This window comes from Sturnira hondurensis, unplaced genomic scaffold (genome assembly GCF_014824575.4).
Source record: "Sturnira hondurensis isolate 20B ecotype Veracruz unplaced genomic scaffold, ASM1482457v3 Scaffold0019070, whole genome shotgun sequence".
Classification (NCBI taxonomy): Eukaryota; Metazoa; Chordata; class Mammalia; order Chiroptera; family Phyllostomidae; genus Sturnira; species Sturnira hondurensis.
The window spans coordinates 107,181-125,797 of NW_028091701.1; the positions used below are offsets into that span (position 1 = coordinate 107,181).

At 44.0% G+C, this 18,617-nt stretch overlaps 1 pseudogene; it reads right to left on the bottom strand.

The window, feature by feature from the left end:
• Nucleotides 1-2,380: 2,380 nt before the first annotated feature.
• Nucleotides 2,381-3,340, bottom strand: LOC119004154 (40S ribosomal protein SA-like; annotated as a pseudogene).
• Nucleotides 3,341-18,617: the final 15,277 nt, after the last annotated feature.

An 18,617-nucleotide genomic window follows, 5' to 3' on the forward strand; every position in this document is an offset into this window, starting at 1 on the left:
GGGCAACTTGGACTCCATGTTATTTAATTTTCTCAACAACTCTGTGAGGTGGAGATGATTATATTTTATATACAGATGGGGAGACTGAGCTTGTTCAAGGCCAGTTCAACAGTGGATTCTAGTTACTGTACTAGCACCAAAGAAAACAAAATAAACTCAACCCCTGCCCTCAAGGATTTCACAGGCAAATGAGATTAACAGATATTTATGGTACAACTACTACACACCTGTCACTTTCAAAGTATTTTAAAAAATTAAAATCATAGATAACTATTATCATTATCAATCATCCCCAGTTGAGTGGTGACAATATTGAATTTGGCCTGAGCCCTGTGCTTCTGGAAAACAGTAAGGGTTGAAGGAATTCCCCTCACCCTTTTGTGTTCCAGAAAACCAGTCTCTGCAAAGAATCACCCTTCTGTGTGACTTAGGTAAGTCATGGATGTTCCCCCTTGTTTATCTATGAAAAGGTCAGTTACAGACTTCAAATTTCCATTCTTTGCCTCAGCAATAATTAGCTGAACTGCTTGTCCCTGCTAATCAATTGCAGCAAAATGCTTGTTAACAAAACTGGTTAGAATCTCTCCCACCTCCATGCCCCTGAACTTTGGGTCACCCTCAGCCTGAACCAGTAGACAGCTCCTCCTGAGAACACGCTGGCTTCAGGGTACTGTCCCATCATGCCATCCTTTCATCCCACTCTCTAGTCCTTTCTCACTGTTCTCTCCTCCCTATGAAAGAAAATATCTTGTTGCCTGACCCTTGAGACATGTGCTGACCTTGGTCATGGCATTCTCTATTGCAGTAGTCCCCGTCCCCTCTTGCAATCATCCTTTCAAATAAGTCTCCCCTTACTAAGTCCAGTTTTATTTTTCATTTGACAGTGGGTGGGCAGAGACTGTAGTAGGGTGGGCACCGGCCTCTAGGAGCCCAGATAGGCCCTCAAGCAGGGGCTCCTGATTCTGGAAGGGCACCCTGATTCTCTTCCTCAGTGATCAGTGATGGGGTTCTGGCCTTTCACAGTGAGTGGGGGCGCTGGCAGCCTGGCAGAGACAAACACTTTGGCAGCTTGTTTGTGTTTTTAAAAGTGGTTTGAGATGAATTACAGGTACCGATGGAATGTGTTCATAAAAAAGAAGAACCAGGTCTTTTACCATGAGACTTCAATTCACTTCCTGTGGTGTTATTGCCACTTCTCCGACCTCCCACTGCAGCGGCCTTGGAACTGGCCTTTAAGCTGACAGACCCTTTTGAGTGATGTGGCAGTGGTGGCATCACCATGCAACGACTTCATCTTCAACAGTTTTCTAAATGCCATTGGGAGTATTACATTTCTCATATACATTAGTTACAACACTTCTATACCCAAGGAGGAACTGAGGCTGATTCCCGTTGTAAATCTATTATGCATGAGAAGGAGAGACAAGAGGTAAAAAGTTACTTGATTTTTATAAAATTTAGGAAAATCAGACATAATAAGATCTCCTCTAGTATATGATGCCTAAATATTTTTTAAATAAAAATATGTGAATGTATTTTTATGTGACTTCATTATAATTCAGAAATTTTGTTTGCTCAGAAAAACTTGGATTTTAAGTATTTTTTAAACCCATAATAAAAATTGTACCTTTGCATGAAAACCTCCCCCTGAATTTTAGAATAGTAGTTTTAGATTTACAGAGAAATTATCAAGATAACATAGTTTCAATGTACCCTACACCTAGTTTCCTTATCATCTTAGGATAGTGTGGTGTATTTCTCATAATTAATGAACCAATATTAATAGATTTTTATAACTAAAAGCCATGCTTTATTCAGAGTTCCTTAGTTTACCTAATGTCCCTTTTCTGTCGTGGGAGTCCACCCAGCATTACACGTAGCTGTCTCCTTAGTTTCCCTTGACATGAGAATTTCATGTACTTTCCTCATTATTTGTGAGGAGCATGAATGAGGCATTTTGTAGAATGCCCCTCAGTTGAGAATTTTCTGATGGTTTCCTCATCAGTAGGCTGGGGTTCTGGGTTCTGGGGGAGAAAGCCCAGAGGTGAGGTGCCTTTCTTACCAGGTCATATCGGGTACACACCACCAGCATTACTTAGCTGTTTTATTTTGTTTTTATTTATTTATTTATTTTAGAGAGGGGGGAGGGAGGAAGAAAGAGAGGGAGAGAAATATTGACATGGGAGAGAAACATCAATTCGTTACCTCTTGTATGTGTTCTGACTGGGGACCAAACCAGCAACCTAGGCATGTGTCCTCACTGGAGATTGAACCCATGACCTTTCGCTTTGCAAGATGACACCCAATCAACTGAGCCACCCCAGTCAAGGCATGACTGCTTACTTTTTTAAAAAGAGACTTTATTTTCTATCAACCTGATTTCCATTCTGTTGAGAGTCTGTGGGAGAAGAGCCTAAGACCAGTGGTTGTTGCTACTCACTCAGTGGTCTGTGCAGTGGGGACTGCAGGCTTCGGGGGCAGGCTGAGTGCTCCAGTCTTCAGTAGGAAACTGCGGAACAGGCACAGAGGGTGTGGGCACCTTCAGACCAGTCAGTGACCCCAGGCTGAGTGGCAGTGAACTTGAGAGCTGGAGCAGTCCATTCACTCCTCTGAAATGCCTCCTTAGTCACAGCTTTTTCAGCAGCAGCCTGCTCTCCCTTCTCAGTCACTTCAAGATCTCTGTAGCAGTAGAAATCAGGCATGACCTCTCAGGGGTGTTTGCAGGAGATGGTGCCACACATGCACAGAACTTTCTGGACCAGCATCTACCACATTGGACCCATTGAGTGATTCCCACTGTTGCACGGGATGGGAGTGTCCATACAGGGCAGAGAGTCTATGATACACAGAGCAATGGCAGGCAGATTAACATAAGACACCTCAGTGAAAGGCTGGTGGTCAGCCCTGGGATCTGTAACCACCAGAAGTCTTTGCTCCTGGAAGGCTGCCTGGATCTGGTTAGGAAATGTTCCAGGAGTGAAGCCGCCCACCTAGAAGTGGCCCCAGGGGCAGCAGCAAACTTCAGCACAGCTTGCTGACCAGTATGCCTGAACAATATGACTCTGACATCAGCAGGGTTTTCAGTGAAATCAATGACATGAGCTGCCAGCTGAAGCTTCCCCCGGGTTCTCCTCAGTTTTACAATGTGCGTGCCATCATTTTTCCTTTTGAAATACTGTTGCATTTGGAAGTCAAGGTTGGTGTCACTTAAGTGGCTTCCTGCTCCAAGGAATTTGAAGACATCCTCCTCCTTCATCTGCAGGACATCGAGGCCTCTGGACATTGTGAAAGTGTCCCTTTAAGTTATGTGGGATTGAGAACAGTGCTGTATGGGTCCCTCTCTGGGTAGCATGGAAAAGCATGACTTTTCTTACTGTTTTTTTTTTTTTGAAAAGTATGTTTTACAGAGCTTGTAGGAGAAAAGGGAGTATCTTACTAAGTTTCCAAAACTATTCTTCCCACGATATTTTCTCTTGTAATTATCTCTTATACATGGCAAATAATACCAATTTTCCTTTTAAGATGGCAAAGCCTTTTCAATAAATGTATGTATTTTTAAAATTGAATCTATTTAAAGAAGAATATTCATTCTGTTCCAAGTCACACTTTACAGTACATATATTAATATTTATTTTAGAAGAGGTAATACATAGTGCAAAAGTCAAAAAGTATTAAACTCGGTATAGTGAAAACTGGCTCCCCAACTCTACTCCCAGCCACAGTTCCTCTTCCTGGAGGTATCCAGTGTTAATAATTTTTGTCAATACTTTTTACTCTTACAAACAATGCTGGGATGAAAAACGCTGTGCATGCTCCATTCACTGCACATATGGGTACCTAAATTATACATCCCTAGAAATGAACATCCTGGGGCCCCAGATGCATGCACTTGTAATTATAAAAAGTGTATTTAATTGATTTCAGTTATCCCAATTTTTTTCTCCTCTTTATTCCCCTCTACCCTACTACCCCCTCACCAGCATTGTCCGCCCCTTTAGTTCAGGTCCATGGGTTGTACATATGAGTTCTTTGGCTTCTCCATTTCCTATACTGTTCTTAACCTCTCCCTGTCTATTTTCTATCTACCATTTATGCTTATTCCCTGTACCTTTTCCCCTATTCTCCTCTCTCCCCATTACTGCTGATAACCCTCCATGTGACCTCCATTTCTGTGATTCTGTTTCTGTTCTAGTTGTTTGCTTAGTTTTTTTTTTTAGGTTCAATTGTTGACAGTTCTGAGTTTGTTGTCATTTTACTGTTCTTAGTTTTGATCATCTTATTTTTCTTAAATAAGTCCCTTTAACATTTGATATAATAAAAGCTTGGTAATGATGAACTCCTTTAACTTGACCTTATCTGGGAAGCACTTTGTCTGCCTTTCTATTCTAAATGGTAGCTTTGATAGATAGAGTAATCTTGGATGTAGGTTCTTGCCTTTCATGACTTGGAATACTGCTTTCCAGCCCCTTCTTGCCTGTAAGGTCTCTTTTGTGAAATTAGCTGACAGTCTGATGGGAGCTCCTTTGTAGGTGACTGTCCCCTTATCTCTTGCTGCTTCTAGAATTCTCTCCTTCATTTTGATCTTGGGTAGTGTAATTATGATGTGCCTTGGTATGTGCTTCCTTGGGTCCAACTTCTTTGGGACTCTGAGCTTCCTGAAAGCCAATTTCCTTTGCCAGACTGGGGAAGTTCTCCTTCATTATTTGTTCAAATAAGTTTTTAATTTCTTGCTCCTCGTCTTCTGGCACTCCTATGATTCAGATGTTAGAATGTTTAAAGTTGTCCTGGAGGTTCCTCTCCCCATTTTTTTTGAGTTCATGTCTCTTCATTCTGTTCTGGTTGAATGTTTATTTCTTCCTTCTGGTCTAAATCATTGATTTGAGTTGCAGTTTCCTTCCCTTCTCTGTTGGTTCCCTGTATATTTTTCTTTATTTTACTTTGCAGAGCCTTCAGTTTTTCCTCTCTTTTGTGACTATACTCAACCATTTCTGTGAGCATCCTGATTGCCAGTGTTTTGAACTCTGCATCTGATCGGTTGGTTATCTCTTTGTCACTTAGCTGTTTTTCTGTAGTTTTGATCTGTTCATTCATTTGGGCCATATATTTTTTGGTCTCAGCTCACTTGTTACATTGTAAGTGTTGGATCCTTAGGTATTTGCCAGGGTGGGACAACCCAAGTTGCTGCTTTGTGGCACTGTCTGTAGGGGAGGGATCAGAAAGGGAGCAGTGTCGCTTGCTTGGCTCTTGATGGGCTTTCAGTCATGTCCTCTGCTACCCACAAGTGAATAGGGCCCTTCTTGTGCTAATTCTCAGGTGGGTGGGTTTGTGTATGTTCTAGAACCCTGTGGGTCTCTCCAATGAACTCTCCTGTGAGGCTGGGAGTGTTTCTCCTGCCACCGCAACACCCTCGGTTTTTTACAGTCAGAGGTTTTGAGGCTTTATTTCCCCACACTGGAACCCTGGGTTGTGCGGTCTGTCTTGCTCCACAGTTGTTCCTCCTGGTTTATCTGCATGCAACTGTGGGACTGCCTGGTCTGGCAGCTGCCGCCTTGCCTGCCCCAGTTTGCCAGCCCCTGCCTTTCCCACCCAGTCCTCTAGTTGCTGTCTTGGCACGTGTCCTGTGTACCCCAGCTGCCAGTCTCCATCCTTCCTACCAGTCTGAATGAATTTCTTCTGTAACTCCTTGGTTGTCAGACTTCCATACAGTTCAATTTTCTGGCAGTTCTGGTTATTTTTTGTTTTTAAATTTGTTGTTGTCCTTCTTTTGGTTGTGGGAGGAGGCAAAGTGTATCTACCTAAGCTTCCACATTGGCCAGAAGTTCCTACTTTTGATGTTAACCATGATCTGACATGGTTCAGGAGTGGGGAGTTATGTTCCCCCTCCCCAAGGGCAAGAATTGACACAAATTACTTAGACTTTTGCACGGGATATTTGCCTATTCTCCCTATTAATTCATTTACTTATTTATTTATATAAATTGATTTATCAACCATTGATTCATATCAGTATTTGCTCATGGTTGTTTTATACTTTGGATATAATCCAATGGTATGCTATATGGTTTGTTGTTTGAATTGATCCAGCTTTGGCCTTTGGGAGCTCTTTCAGGTTGGCTCTGTGTTTCTTTCCTTTGCTTCCCCCAGTGTGTGTGTGTGTGTACACCCTTACCTTTGCCACTAGGAGATGCTCCAGACTCATATTTATTTCCTGCCTCAGTCTGGAATCAGCCATTTCTCCAAGGACCTCTGGTTCCTATTATTGGATACTGGTATTGTAAACTAAGGCCTGGGCACTAGGTGTGCTCTTTACTCCTGGTGTGTGTCACCTTTTTAAAACACAGCTTCAGAAGTCATGGATTTCACTTCTGCTATAATCACAGGCCCACTCAGAATCAGGGGGAGAGAACACAGACTCCTCCTGTTGGTAGAGACCTGTCATTGTCACAGTGTGTGAGCTAATGAGATGGTATATATTGGTGTCATCATCTTTGGAAAATATTGTCTGTCACATCAGTGATGCTGTTGTGCACTGCGGATTCTCATGGTACCTAAAACACCTTTCAGCCTTGTCTGGCTTCTGTTTTGCTTCAAAGAAACAGTTTTCAAAGCTTTGTTTTACTGGAAGATGATTTCAGTTGAAATAGGGGCACACTGATAACATTAAATCACATTGTGAGAATTGTTGCCTTCTGAGTTCTTTCTTAGTCCTTTTGTTGGAGTCCAGGAGGCAGTCTCAGGTTGGTTCTATAATTGTCTTTAACTCATTTATAATGCTTGCTGATCTCTCTCCTTTTTTATTTCTCATTCCTTTTTTTTAATGTTTTGGCTCAGAACTTTCTTACAGTACAGCCTTTGAAGTAGGATTTAATCATTGTTTTGTCGTTTTATTACTTGAGCAGTTACCCTCTGCAGAGGACACATTAACTGCTTGCCAGAATACACATGCTCCCCATGTTTCCCATTTTCCCTGTAGTTGGGTGACGCGGACACAGGCTCGTGGTGCCCTTGGCATCATGGAGGAGATATGAGACAAATTCACATGGACTGCCAAGTCCTGTGGAGAAACAGGGACCGCACGGCTACTTTCTCAAGGGGGGAGCACCTCAGAGCGGCTTGGCCACCCTCTCAAGGGGAGAGTGTGCTGACCCTTGCCTAGACAGGCTTTTATTGGGTTTAATTTGCATAGGAATATATGTACAGCTTATTAATCATTGTCAGGCAGTAAGGATCTATCATTGTCAGGCAGTAACCTTTCCTGACAGATAGCTTACAAAGAACTATTAGGGCTTCTTCTGAGTCAGGGTCTATCAGCTAAAAGGCTACAAAACTTTGGGAAACAAACTAATTTCCTGCTTGAACCTTTATCATTTACTAAGAGAATTCCTAGCAAAGCAGGCTTCACAGGATTTTACATATCCTTTCTCAGGCCTGATCACCCAGGGAGCCCACCCTTTCCAGCACAGGGCTGCACTGCCCTCTGTCATTGTTTCAGGCTTAAGTCAGGCATGGAAGGCAGATAGCCAAGGAATTTCTTGAGACTTCTCTCGCACTCAGGGGAGTCAGGTTTTGTCAAAGCCGAGGGGCAAGGGTCCATCACTCCCTTTCTCCATAGCCCCCCAAGTCCTTCCCTGGGGCCTCCACGTGATCGTGCCTGTCTTAGGTCATTCCCCCCTTGGGGAATCTTACCCTTCATTGGCTAACTGATCAAGCATTGAGGGGGGTGGTTATGAAAAAAGGAGCAGAAGCAGTTCTCTTGTCAGGGAGATAAGCTTAGTCTCCTTAGTGGCTTATGGTCCAAAGGTCACTCACTCAGCCTTAGCCATGGGGAGTTTACAGCTCCTGAAACCAGGCAGGGCGGTTCCCACCAGTTGAGCAAGGCCATATGACTGTCCATGGCCAATGGAATGTGTGTGGAAGATTTAAAAGCACATGAGCCACCCTCCAGTTGTTCATTTCCTGTTCCAAGTCAGTATTGCTTCCCTCTGCCTGTGACTGTCACTGACTGGGGCCCTCTGCCAGCCCACACTGTACATGCAATATTTGTGGTGTTGAATTCCTGGGAACAACTGTTTCTGCTGCATTGCCTAACCTTTCCTGATGAATAACACCTTTTAAAACACCTTTTAAATAGGGTGAGTGATGCTGGATTTTTATTCATGTAATAGGGCAAAGTTTACTAATAAAAAGCAAGTTGTTTCAAAGAAATAGTTGAATAATTTGCTAGGTGAAACTCAGACATGAGAAACTCTCCAGGGCAAGGACTCAAGTGACTGACATTTGGGGACATTGCTGCCACTGTGTTCTCGACTTGTTCTTTGCATGGGAACTCTGCCCTTTATTGGAATTGGCCAGAACATAAATCTCTGTAATTCCCATTTGTTCCCTGTATGTCCCATGGCTTAAACAACAGCTACCAAAATCTCATCATTCAAGCTGATTAGTCAGAGATTATATGAAAAGGTCTGAATTTTCTCTTTGATTTTAGAGCCAAATAGTTTGCCTTTGCCTGTAGTGTTCCCCAGACACTAATCCAAAGTAAACCTGGTGAGAGGGAGCTTTCAAATTTTTCTGTTCATGGGTGTTATTTAAAGGCTGAAGCAAGTGATAACTGACTGAAAATGAGAGACCACCCAACATGGAAGAGGCACAGGATGGAGTGTCATTTCAAGTCAACGTCCCAAAAGGCAGGCATGTACTGATTAGTGAGTAATTGGGTGTTGGCTCAATGATTTGCACATTGGAAGCTGCTAAAAGATTCATTTACTTGACTGTGTCTCTTCCAATTAGATGTAATAAATGCAGTTTTGAATGGCCATATGTTTTATTTTAATGTAATGGTTTTAACCTTCATGATACTTTTCAGTTCTCCAGGGTTGGCCTGATCAGAGGTGAGCTGATATTTTAAGATGCAGTGTGATTAGCTTATTATTCAGGATTACTTTTTTGGGATTGAAAGAATAGGCAGTATTAGTTTTTTAGTTTGAAATCTGCTTCTTTCATTTATTCCTCCCTCCCTGTTCCCCTCCCTCCCCTCCCCTCCCTTTCCTTCCTCTGTACCTCCTTTCTTTTTTAAAAAATATATTTTATTGATTATGCTATTATAGTTGTCCCATTTCCCCCCTTCATTCCCCTCCACCTTGCACACCCCTCCCACCCACATTCCCCCCTTTAGTTCATGTCCATGTGTCATAAATTCTTTAGCTTTTACACTTCCCACACTACCCTTGCCCTTCCCCTGTCTATTTTCTCCCCACTGTCTATGCTACTTATTCTCTGTACATTCTCCCCCCCTCTCCTCCTCCCACTCCCCTGTTGATAATCCTCCATGTGATCTCCATTTCTGTGGCTCCACTCCTGTTTTAGGTGTCCACTTAGTTTGCTTTTGTTTTAGGTGTGGTTGTTAATAACTGTGTGCTTCCTGTCCTTTCACTGTTCATATTTTTCATCTTTTTTTTCTTAGATAAGTCTTTTTAACATTTCATATAATAAGGGCTTGGTGATGATGAACTCCTTGAACTTGACCTTATCTGAGAAGCACTTTATCTGCCCTTCCATTCTAAATGAAAGCTTTGCTGGATAGAGCAATCTTGGATGTAGGTCCTTGCCTTTCATGACTTGGAATACTTCTTTCCAGCCCCTTCTTGCCTGCAAGGTCTCTTTTGAGAAATCTGCTGACAGTAAGATGGGAACTCCTTTGTAGGTGACTGTTCCCTGATCTCTTGCTGCTTTTAGAATTCTCTTCTTCATTTTAATCTTGGGTAATGTAATTATGATGTGCCTTGGTGCATTCCTCCTTGGGTCCATCTTCTTTGGGACTCTCTGAGCTTCTTGGACTTCCTGGAAGTCTATTTCCTTTGCCAGATTGGGGAAGTTCTCCTTTAATATTTGTTTGAATAAGTTTTCCACTTGTTGTTCTTCCTCTTTCCTGTCTCATACCCCTATAATTTGATGTTGGAATGTTGGAATATTTAAAGATGTTCTGGAGGTTCCTAAGCCTCTCCTAATTTTTTTTGAATATTTGTTTCCTCATTCTTTTCTGTTTGGTTGTTTCTTTCTTCTGGTCCACTCCATTGATTTGAGTCCCAGTTTTCTTCCCATTACTATTGGTTTCCTGTGCATTCTGCTTCATTTCACTTAGTGTAGCCTTCATTTTTTCATCTAATTTGTGACCAAAGTCAACCAATTCTCTGAGTATCCTGATCACAAGTGCTTTGAACTGTGCATCTGATAGGTTGGCTACCTCTTGGTTGCTTAGATGTATTGGCTCTGGGGCTTTGATCTATCCTTTTGTTTGAGCCATTTTTTTCTGTCTCCCTTTCTTGAGAAAATTGGTTAATCTCTCTAAGCCTCAGTTTTCTCATTTGTAAAAGAGAAATAGTAACAGTACCTATGGGAATTTTAATGAAGAATAAAAAAGATACTGTGTTTGAGGCTTTTAGTACACTGTTTGGCACATACTGAGAGTTCAGTAAATAGCCCTGGCCAGTGTGGTTCAGTTGGTTGGAGCATCATCCTGTACACCAAAAGGTTGGGGGTTCAATTCCCAGTCAGGGCACATACCTAGGTTTTGGATTTGATTCCTGGTTGGCGAGTCTTTAGGAGGAAACCAATTGATGTTTCTCTCTCTTCCTTCCTCACTCTCTAAAATCAATAAACATTAAAAAAATAAAAGTTCACTTCTGGCTAAGATGGAGGTGTACGTAGACACACTGTGCCTTCTCACACAACTGAAAGGACAACAACAATTTAAAAACAAAAAATAATCAGAACTGACAGAAAATTGAACTGTATGGAAGTATAACAACCAAGAAGTTAAAGAAGATACATTCATCCAGACCACTAGGAGGGGTGGAGACATGGAGACAGGTGGAGAGGACTTGTGGCAAGCTGGTGGCTGGTGGACCCAGCGAGGTAGTGGATTGTGGAGTGGGCAGTCCCACATTTGCATGCAGATAAACCAGGACGAACACCTAGGGAGTGAGATAGACCATGCAACCCAGGGCTCCAGTGCAGGGAAATAAAGCCTCAAACCTCTGAAAACACCTGTGGGGGTTGAGGCGGCCATGGGAGAAACTCCCAGCCTCACAGGAGAGTTTGTTGAAGAGACCCTTAGGGTCCTAGAATGTACACAAGCCCACCCACCTGGGAATCAGTACCAGAAGGGCCCACTTTGCTTTTGGGTAGCAGGGGAAGTGACTGAGATTTGGCCGAGAGCAGAGTAAGTGACATTGTTCCCTCTCAGACCCCTCCCCTAAAGATAGCATCACAATGCAGCAACATGGGTTACCCTGCCCTGGTGAACACCTAAGGCTCCACCCCTTACTATGTAATAGGTGCATCAAGACCCCCCCCAAAATGCCCCAAGTGAAAGAACAGATCAAAGCTTCAGAAAAACTACAACTAATTGATGAAGAGATAGCCAACCTATCAGATGCACAGTTCAAAACACTAGTAATCAGGATGCTCACAGAACTGGTTGAATTTGGCTACAAATTAATTGAAAAAAAATGAAGGCTATGCTAAGTGAAATAAAGGAAAATGTACAGGGAACCAACAGTGATGGGAAGGAATTGCGACTCAGATCAATGATGTGGACCAGAAGGAAGAAAGAAATATCCAACCAGAAAAGAATGAAGGAACAAGAATTCAAAAAAAATGAGAAGAGGCTTAGGAACCTCCAGGACATCTTTAAACATTTCAGCATCCGAATTATAGGGGTACCAAAAAAAGAAGAGGAAAAGCAAGAAATTGAAAACTTACTTGAACAAATAATAAAGGAGAACTTCCCCCAATCTGGCAAAGGAAATAGACTTCCAGGAAGTCCAGGAAGCTCAGAGAATCCCAAAGAAGTTGGATCCAAGAAGAAACACACCAAGGCACATCATAATTACATTACCCAAAATTAAAAGTAAAAAGAGAATCTTAGAAGCAGCAAGAAAAAAGGAAGCAGTTACCTAAAAGGAGTTCCCATAAGACTGTCAGCTGATTTCTCAAAAGAGACCTTCTAGGCAAGAAAGGGTTGGAAAGAAGTATTCCAAGTCATGAAAGGCAAAGACCTACACCCAAGCTTGCTCTATCCAATAAAGCTTTTATTTAGAATAGAAGGACAGATAAAAAATGAAGTTCAAGGAGTTTATTACCACCAAGCCCTTATTATATGAAATGTTAAAGGGATTTATCTAAGAAAAAAGATGAAAAATATGAACAGTAAAAAGATAGCAAACTCACAGTTATTAACAACCACACCTAAAGCAAAAGCAAACTAAGCAAACAACTAGAACAGGAATAGAACCACAGAAATGGAGATCACATGGAGGATTATCAACAGGGGAATGGGAGGAGGAGAGAGGGGTAAAAGGTACAGATAATAAGTAGCCTAAATGGTAGGTAGAAAATAGACAGGGGAAGGGCAAGAGTAGTGTGGGAAATGTAGAAGCTAAAGAAGTTATGACACATAGACATGAACTAAAGCGGGGAATGTGGGTGGGAGGGGTGTGCAAGGTGGAGGGGAATGAAGGAGGGAAAATGGGACAAGTGAAATAGCATAATCAAAATATATTAAAAAATAAAAGTCAACAAGTGATAGGTGTTACTATTACCATCGGGTTATGTAATCTTTCTGAACCTCAGTTTCTCCACCTGAAAAATGAAGTTATGCTGTTCATTTCACCAGATTGTTGTGGTGTCTGAAGGAGATCATTAGAGATTGTTATTATTATTTTTTATTAACCATTCTTTTAAAAAATATTTTATTTATTTAATTTAGACAGGGGGAACAAAGGAAGAAGAGAGGGAAAGAAACATCAATGTGTGGTTCCCTCTCACACAACCCCCAATGGGGACCTGGCCCACGACCCAGGCATGTGCCCTGACTGGGAATTGAACCAGTGACCCCTTGTTTCACAGGCCGGCACTCAATCCACTGAGCCACACCAACTACGGCTAGTTGTTATTATTTTTATTATGAACTCAGTGAATGAATGAATTCTGGGACTTGTTTGTCAGGGTAGGATCCCTACCATAACAAACTGCTCCCAAATTTGGCCTGACAGAATAAGTTTGTTTCTCCCTCTCATTACATCCCAGTGCACAGGGTTAGGAAACTCCGTTCCCTGAAGTCAGTCAGGGGCCCATAATCCTTCCTGCTGAGGCTCCACCCTGGTTCCTTTGGCCTCTCAGGACAAACCTGGCCACAAGGAGGGCTGGGAGGTGGTCTAGCTGTGCACTCAGGACAGCAAAGAGGATGCGCCTAAGCCTGTATTGTGGATTTTAGAGACCTCAAAGTAAGGATCACCAGCTGCCTCTGAGCCTCACAAAATAATAATGAATGAATTTAACTTGATGTCCTAACAGTTTGAAGGGGCAGGGGCAGGTTGGGAGAAGCAGAAAGGAGAAGCATATCTGGAGCCATGATGGAGCCCTGTGTCTCTTCTATGGCTCTGGGTCCTGGATGTTGGAGCCACAAAGTGAGCCCATACCCTACCCACCCTCCCACACCACCCCTATCTGTAGGGTAAGTGGAGGCAGTTTGGCTTCCTCACCCAGGTGTCTGGGTAGCTAAGAGAAACAGTGTTCCCACAGTCTTGAGATTGGGTCTGGTAAACTGTTCCCATAACATGAAGTGGGCTTGCATGCACAGAGTTATGTTATGTTATATAATTTCTGGCATCTTGCCGGCTTTGTTTCCCTCTAGTACTTAAACAGGTAGGGACTCCCTGCCTGGGGCAATGATGATGAGAGACATGCAAGGGGACAGGTGCCATGACGGGTGCCACACTGGGAAGCAGGGGCCACGACATGAGACATGAGGATAGACACACAGCTTGCAGTGTGCGTGGGTCGCCCACCCGTGAATAAAGGCATGCCAGACATCCCAATGGCTCCGGGAATATTTTCCTGTCTGCACGAATACCATGGACCTGCCTAGCCTTGAAGGGTGGCACACACCGACCTTGGCCATGTATTCCTTTGGAATTTACTAGTGATCTCCACCATTGTTTTCCGATTTCATTGAAAATGCTACTAAGACACATGCTTTGCAGTATGCCACTTCAGTCCTAAGTGGGGCACTTTTGCTAGATGGATCGAATTTTTAAATGACAGCATCTGTTTGCTTGTACACATTTGTTTATAATTCTTCCCTTGGTAATTAGAGCACGGGATTGGTGAATGGTAAGCAGCTGTTGGAATTAGTGGGAACAGGAGGCAGTGATTTGATCTGTGAAGGAGTACAAAGCCCTGGCCAGAAGCAATAAAACCAGAACAGATGCCCCCAAATACACAGTCCGGGGGAGGGACTTGTAAATCACTAGAGAGACCACAACTAAACTGGTTGAGCTGTGAAAGACTGTGATAGTGGGTGGCTGTGTCCGGCTTTTCCTGAGACACAAGGGGCCTGGTAGATGTGTGGGAGAGGGCAGCTGAAGGAAGTGGACCTCAGCAAGTTGGACTCTGTGATGGGTCCACATTTCACTCCAGGTGAAATTTCAAGTCCTCACCATGGTGCACAGGCCCTACTGATGACTGCAGACCCTGTTACTCCCACCTTCTCTCTGCCTGCAACACTGGGTTCAGCAACTCTCCGCCCAGCTCCAACTCCTTGCTGCAGGGTGTGCCCCCTGGGGGTCTCTGAGGCTCTGGCTTCTTCCGTTTGGAGCTCTCCTCCCATCTGTTCTCTGCAGGGCTCACTCTTCTTTGAAATCTGTGCTCTAGCGTCACTTCTCAGAACCCACAGTTAACACTGCAGCTCTGGTATTCGTCTCTCTTCTCTTGTTTCAGTTTCTTAGCACTCACAACCTTTCTAACACAGCACATGTTTAAAAAATGTTTATTTTCTGTCTGCTCCATACAGGCTTCACAATGACAGGGACCTTGTCTATCTTGTTCACCTGCTGAATTGTGGTTGGCACATAGTAAGGGCTCAGTAAATATTTTCTGACTCAGTGAAAGAATTTTTCATTTGGGGGAACACATTGCCCCTTTTTACTGACCCTCTCTGCAACTTCAGGGGGTGTGTTTCACAGAAAGCACAGGTCACTTAGGGGGGCTTCTGGGGACATCTACCGTATTTTCTTGATCTCTGTAGTTCCCCAGAGCCTAGCCCAAAGCCTGGCACATAGTAGGTGTTCAAGAAACAGTTGTTGAGTAAAGAGATAACAGAATGACCCAGGATGACACTCAACAATACTCAAGGCAAAAACAAGATGTTATCCATATTTCTTTTATGTCCTTGCCCAACACCAGTGAGTCTACCAGGAGCACCTACCCCTCAAATATACCTTGTGCATACACCAGGATCCAGTTCCTCCATCAGTTCTCTGGGCTGAGCCACCATCACTTCCCAGCCCCACTACAACAGCTCCAACCCCTCCTGGCTGCTACTCTTGTGCCCTCTACAGTGTGTTCTCTACACAGCAGCTAGAGTGAACACAATCAGATCATGCCATTCTCCTGCTCCCCCCTCCCCCCAAAGGCTTATACCAACATCCACACTACTCCTATGGCTGCCGTGGCCCCTTGTGCATGGCTCCTCTACCCTCCCTTACTGTGCCTAGTCGCACTGGCCTCCTTGCTTTCTCTGAACCCCTCAGAGCCTTTGCACTTGCTCTTCCCTCTGCCTGGAATAACTTCTCCCTGGTTGGTTTCCCAGCGGGTGCCTTTATCCTACAGGTTTCAGCTCAGATTTTGCCTCCTTGGAGAGGCCTTCCCTGACCACCCTACCTAAGCCAGGAATCCAGACCATCTCCTGCCCCACAGAGAGGAATGGCCTGATCCCAAGTGGGCCCCAGTGACCTCAGTCTGCTCTGTTCCATCCCCACCGCCTGCTTTTATATGTGAGGCAGCATTATATTCTTATACACAGCTATGTGCTGAATTGTTTCAGTCAATGACGGACTGCATATATGACATGGTATACCTGTAGCCTAGGTGTGAAGTAGGCTGTACCACCTAAATGTGTTTAAGCACACACTCTGGGATGTTCTCACAGCTATGAAATTGGAATGTATTTCCCAGAATGTATTCCTGTCATTAAACGGTGCACGATTGTGTTCCTTTATCTTTTTTGTTGTCCCTCTTTCCTCTGATTCTCCCCTCCCCTGCCCTACTTTTCCTTCTCATCAAAAGAGGTACCTGTTAAAGCCCTGGCTGGTGTAGCTCAGTGGATTGAGCACGGGCCTGCGAACCACACGATCGCGGTTCGATTCCCAGTCAGGGCACATGCCTGGGTTGCAGGCCAGTTCCCAGCAGGGGACTCAAGAGAGGCAACCATACATTGATATTTCTCTCCTTCCCTTCCTCTCTAAAGATAAATAAATAAAATATTAAAAAAATAAAGTGTACAATTCAATAGTTTTAAAAAAAAAGAGGTACCTGTTACTTCAGAGGAGGGGTATGGCAGAGGAGGAGGAAGAAATAGATTTTTCTTCTCTTTTAGAACTTAGAGGCTGCAGGGGGTGTTGAGGTACCATGTAATGTCTTGACGTGAGAGTAGGGAGAATGGGATCCCTCCCCAGACTGCAGAGAGTCTTCCCTTGCCTGGGACTGGGAGAGGACAAAGAGGGAGTGAGAGGATGCATGTAAAGCATGTTCCGCAGAGACAGTTGACATTCACCCAAATTCCTTTCCTTTCCCCCCGGGCATGTAGCCTGCATTTCCCACTTGCTGCTAAATGTGGCCCTGTGACTGGGTTGCAGCCAGTGGGTTGGGGGCGTGAATGATGCCATCATTTCCCAACCAGGTCTGCTACAGCCTCCCCCATGCTGTCCTTCTTATTCTTCCCCAGCCTGCTGGCTGGATGTGAGGCTCTGGTGGAGGTTCTGATACTTTAGAACAGGGGTGGATCACCTGTGGCCCTTGAGCTGGATTTTGCCTGCTGCTTGTTTTTTGCAAGTAAAATTTTATCGAAACACAGCTACATCCATGCATTTATGTATTCTCTATTGCTGCACATTTGTACTATAATGGCAGAGTTAAATAATTGTGACAGAAACTATATGACCCACAAAGGCAAAAATGTTCCCTCTCTGGCCCTTGGTAGAAAAGTGTGCTACCCCTTCCCTGGAAGATGGTGGAGTAAGAAGATGGGAGGAGCTCAGCTCTCTGAGCAACCACGTAGGTGGTGGTCATGTGGCTGCCAGGAATCTCCATGATGAACGCTCCAAGAATAAGAATGAAAGTTTATTTGTAAACCTTTAATATTTTGTGGCTGTTTGGTCACAGCAGCTGGTATTGCTTATTCTAACTAATACAAAGCATGCATGGTACACAGTAAGCAGACGACAAATGATACTTCCTCCTCTTCTCCATCCTTTTACACTCTCCATGTACTGTCATATTTGGAGTAGCGCAGAAAGGTGAGTTGGATGTCTTTAAGCTTTCTCTCATCTCCAAGCCTTTCCCCAAGCTGTTCCTAACCCTTCTGCCATTCTATCCTCATTTCTTCACCTCACTATCTCCTACGAATCTTTCAGGCCTTGAGGTAGCCAACTGGGGAAGCATCACTTCCTCCCGTGTCCCCACAACTAGGTTAAGTGCCTCCGGTTGGTGCCCCTAAATAACCTTAGAGAAATGGTGGACTAGAGTAGTTAGAAGGCTTCTGGGCTTCGTGTTGTGGCCTGCCACTTAAAGCCATAATATGACTTTGGGCAAGTGGCTTAACCTGTTTGTACCTCAATTTCCTCATCTGTAAAATAACAATACTATTACCGTCTCATAGGGTTATTGTGGAAATTAAGTGAATTAAAGTGCTTACAGAAACATCTGCTATGAATGAATGTTAGCAGATGTTATTGCCACTATTGTAATTGCTGCTCCTCTGTCTATGAATCCCATGTCTCTTTGTGATAATACTTTTCCAGTGGACTGTATGGTACTGAAGTGTAGTAGGCTCTTAATACACTGTGGCTGGGTGAATGAATGAGATGGTGGCTGGTGCTCAGTCCCCCGGGGCTGCCCTGGGTGGTGCCTTGAGAGGGTCAGGAACCAAGGTGAAGCCATGTTGCCTGAGCAAGGGCAGTGTGTGCTCTGCGAAGACCGCTGTCAGCCATGGAACTCAGGTGCATCAGTTGAGGCTCTTTGTTGCAAACCACAGAAGCCAAGCAGGCAATCTTAATTAGAAAAGGAGTAAAAATGATTCATTAGGTCACAGAATTTCCAGACAGCTGCCATCAGACTTGAAGCCATGCAGGCAGGAGGAACACTTAAGTTGTACCACCAGACTGCTGTGGTGGAGACCCTGTTCCTGACATCCCCAGCCAGAGGCAAGCCCCTTGTACAGGGTCTCACTGCAAACCCGGTGGTGGCTGTTCTGAAAGCAGGAGCTTCTGTCCTGCTGGGCATGACCCCACAGACAAATGGCCCTGGTAAGCACATGGGATCTGGAAAGGGGAGCCACCTGATGCCAACCCCCAGTCGTAGAATCCTGGGGACCAGACCCTCTACTGCAGCCCCTTCTACCTGTTTAACAGTGGTGGTGGATGGTAGCTTCCACAGAGTTCCATCAGAAGACCCTGCAGCAGCCACCCCCAGGGATGAAGATAGAGGTGTTAGGACAATGACATAGCAGACATTTGTCATGCTCTGTGATTTCTTTGAAATACCTTTGGGAAATTGTATAC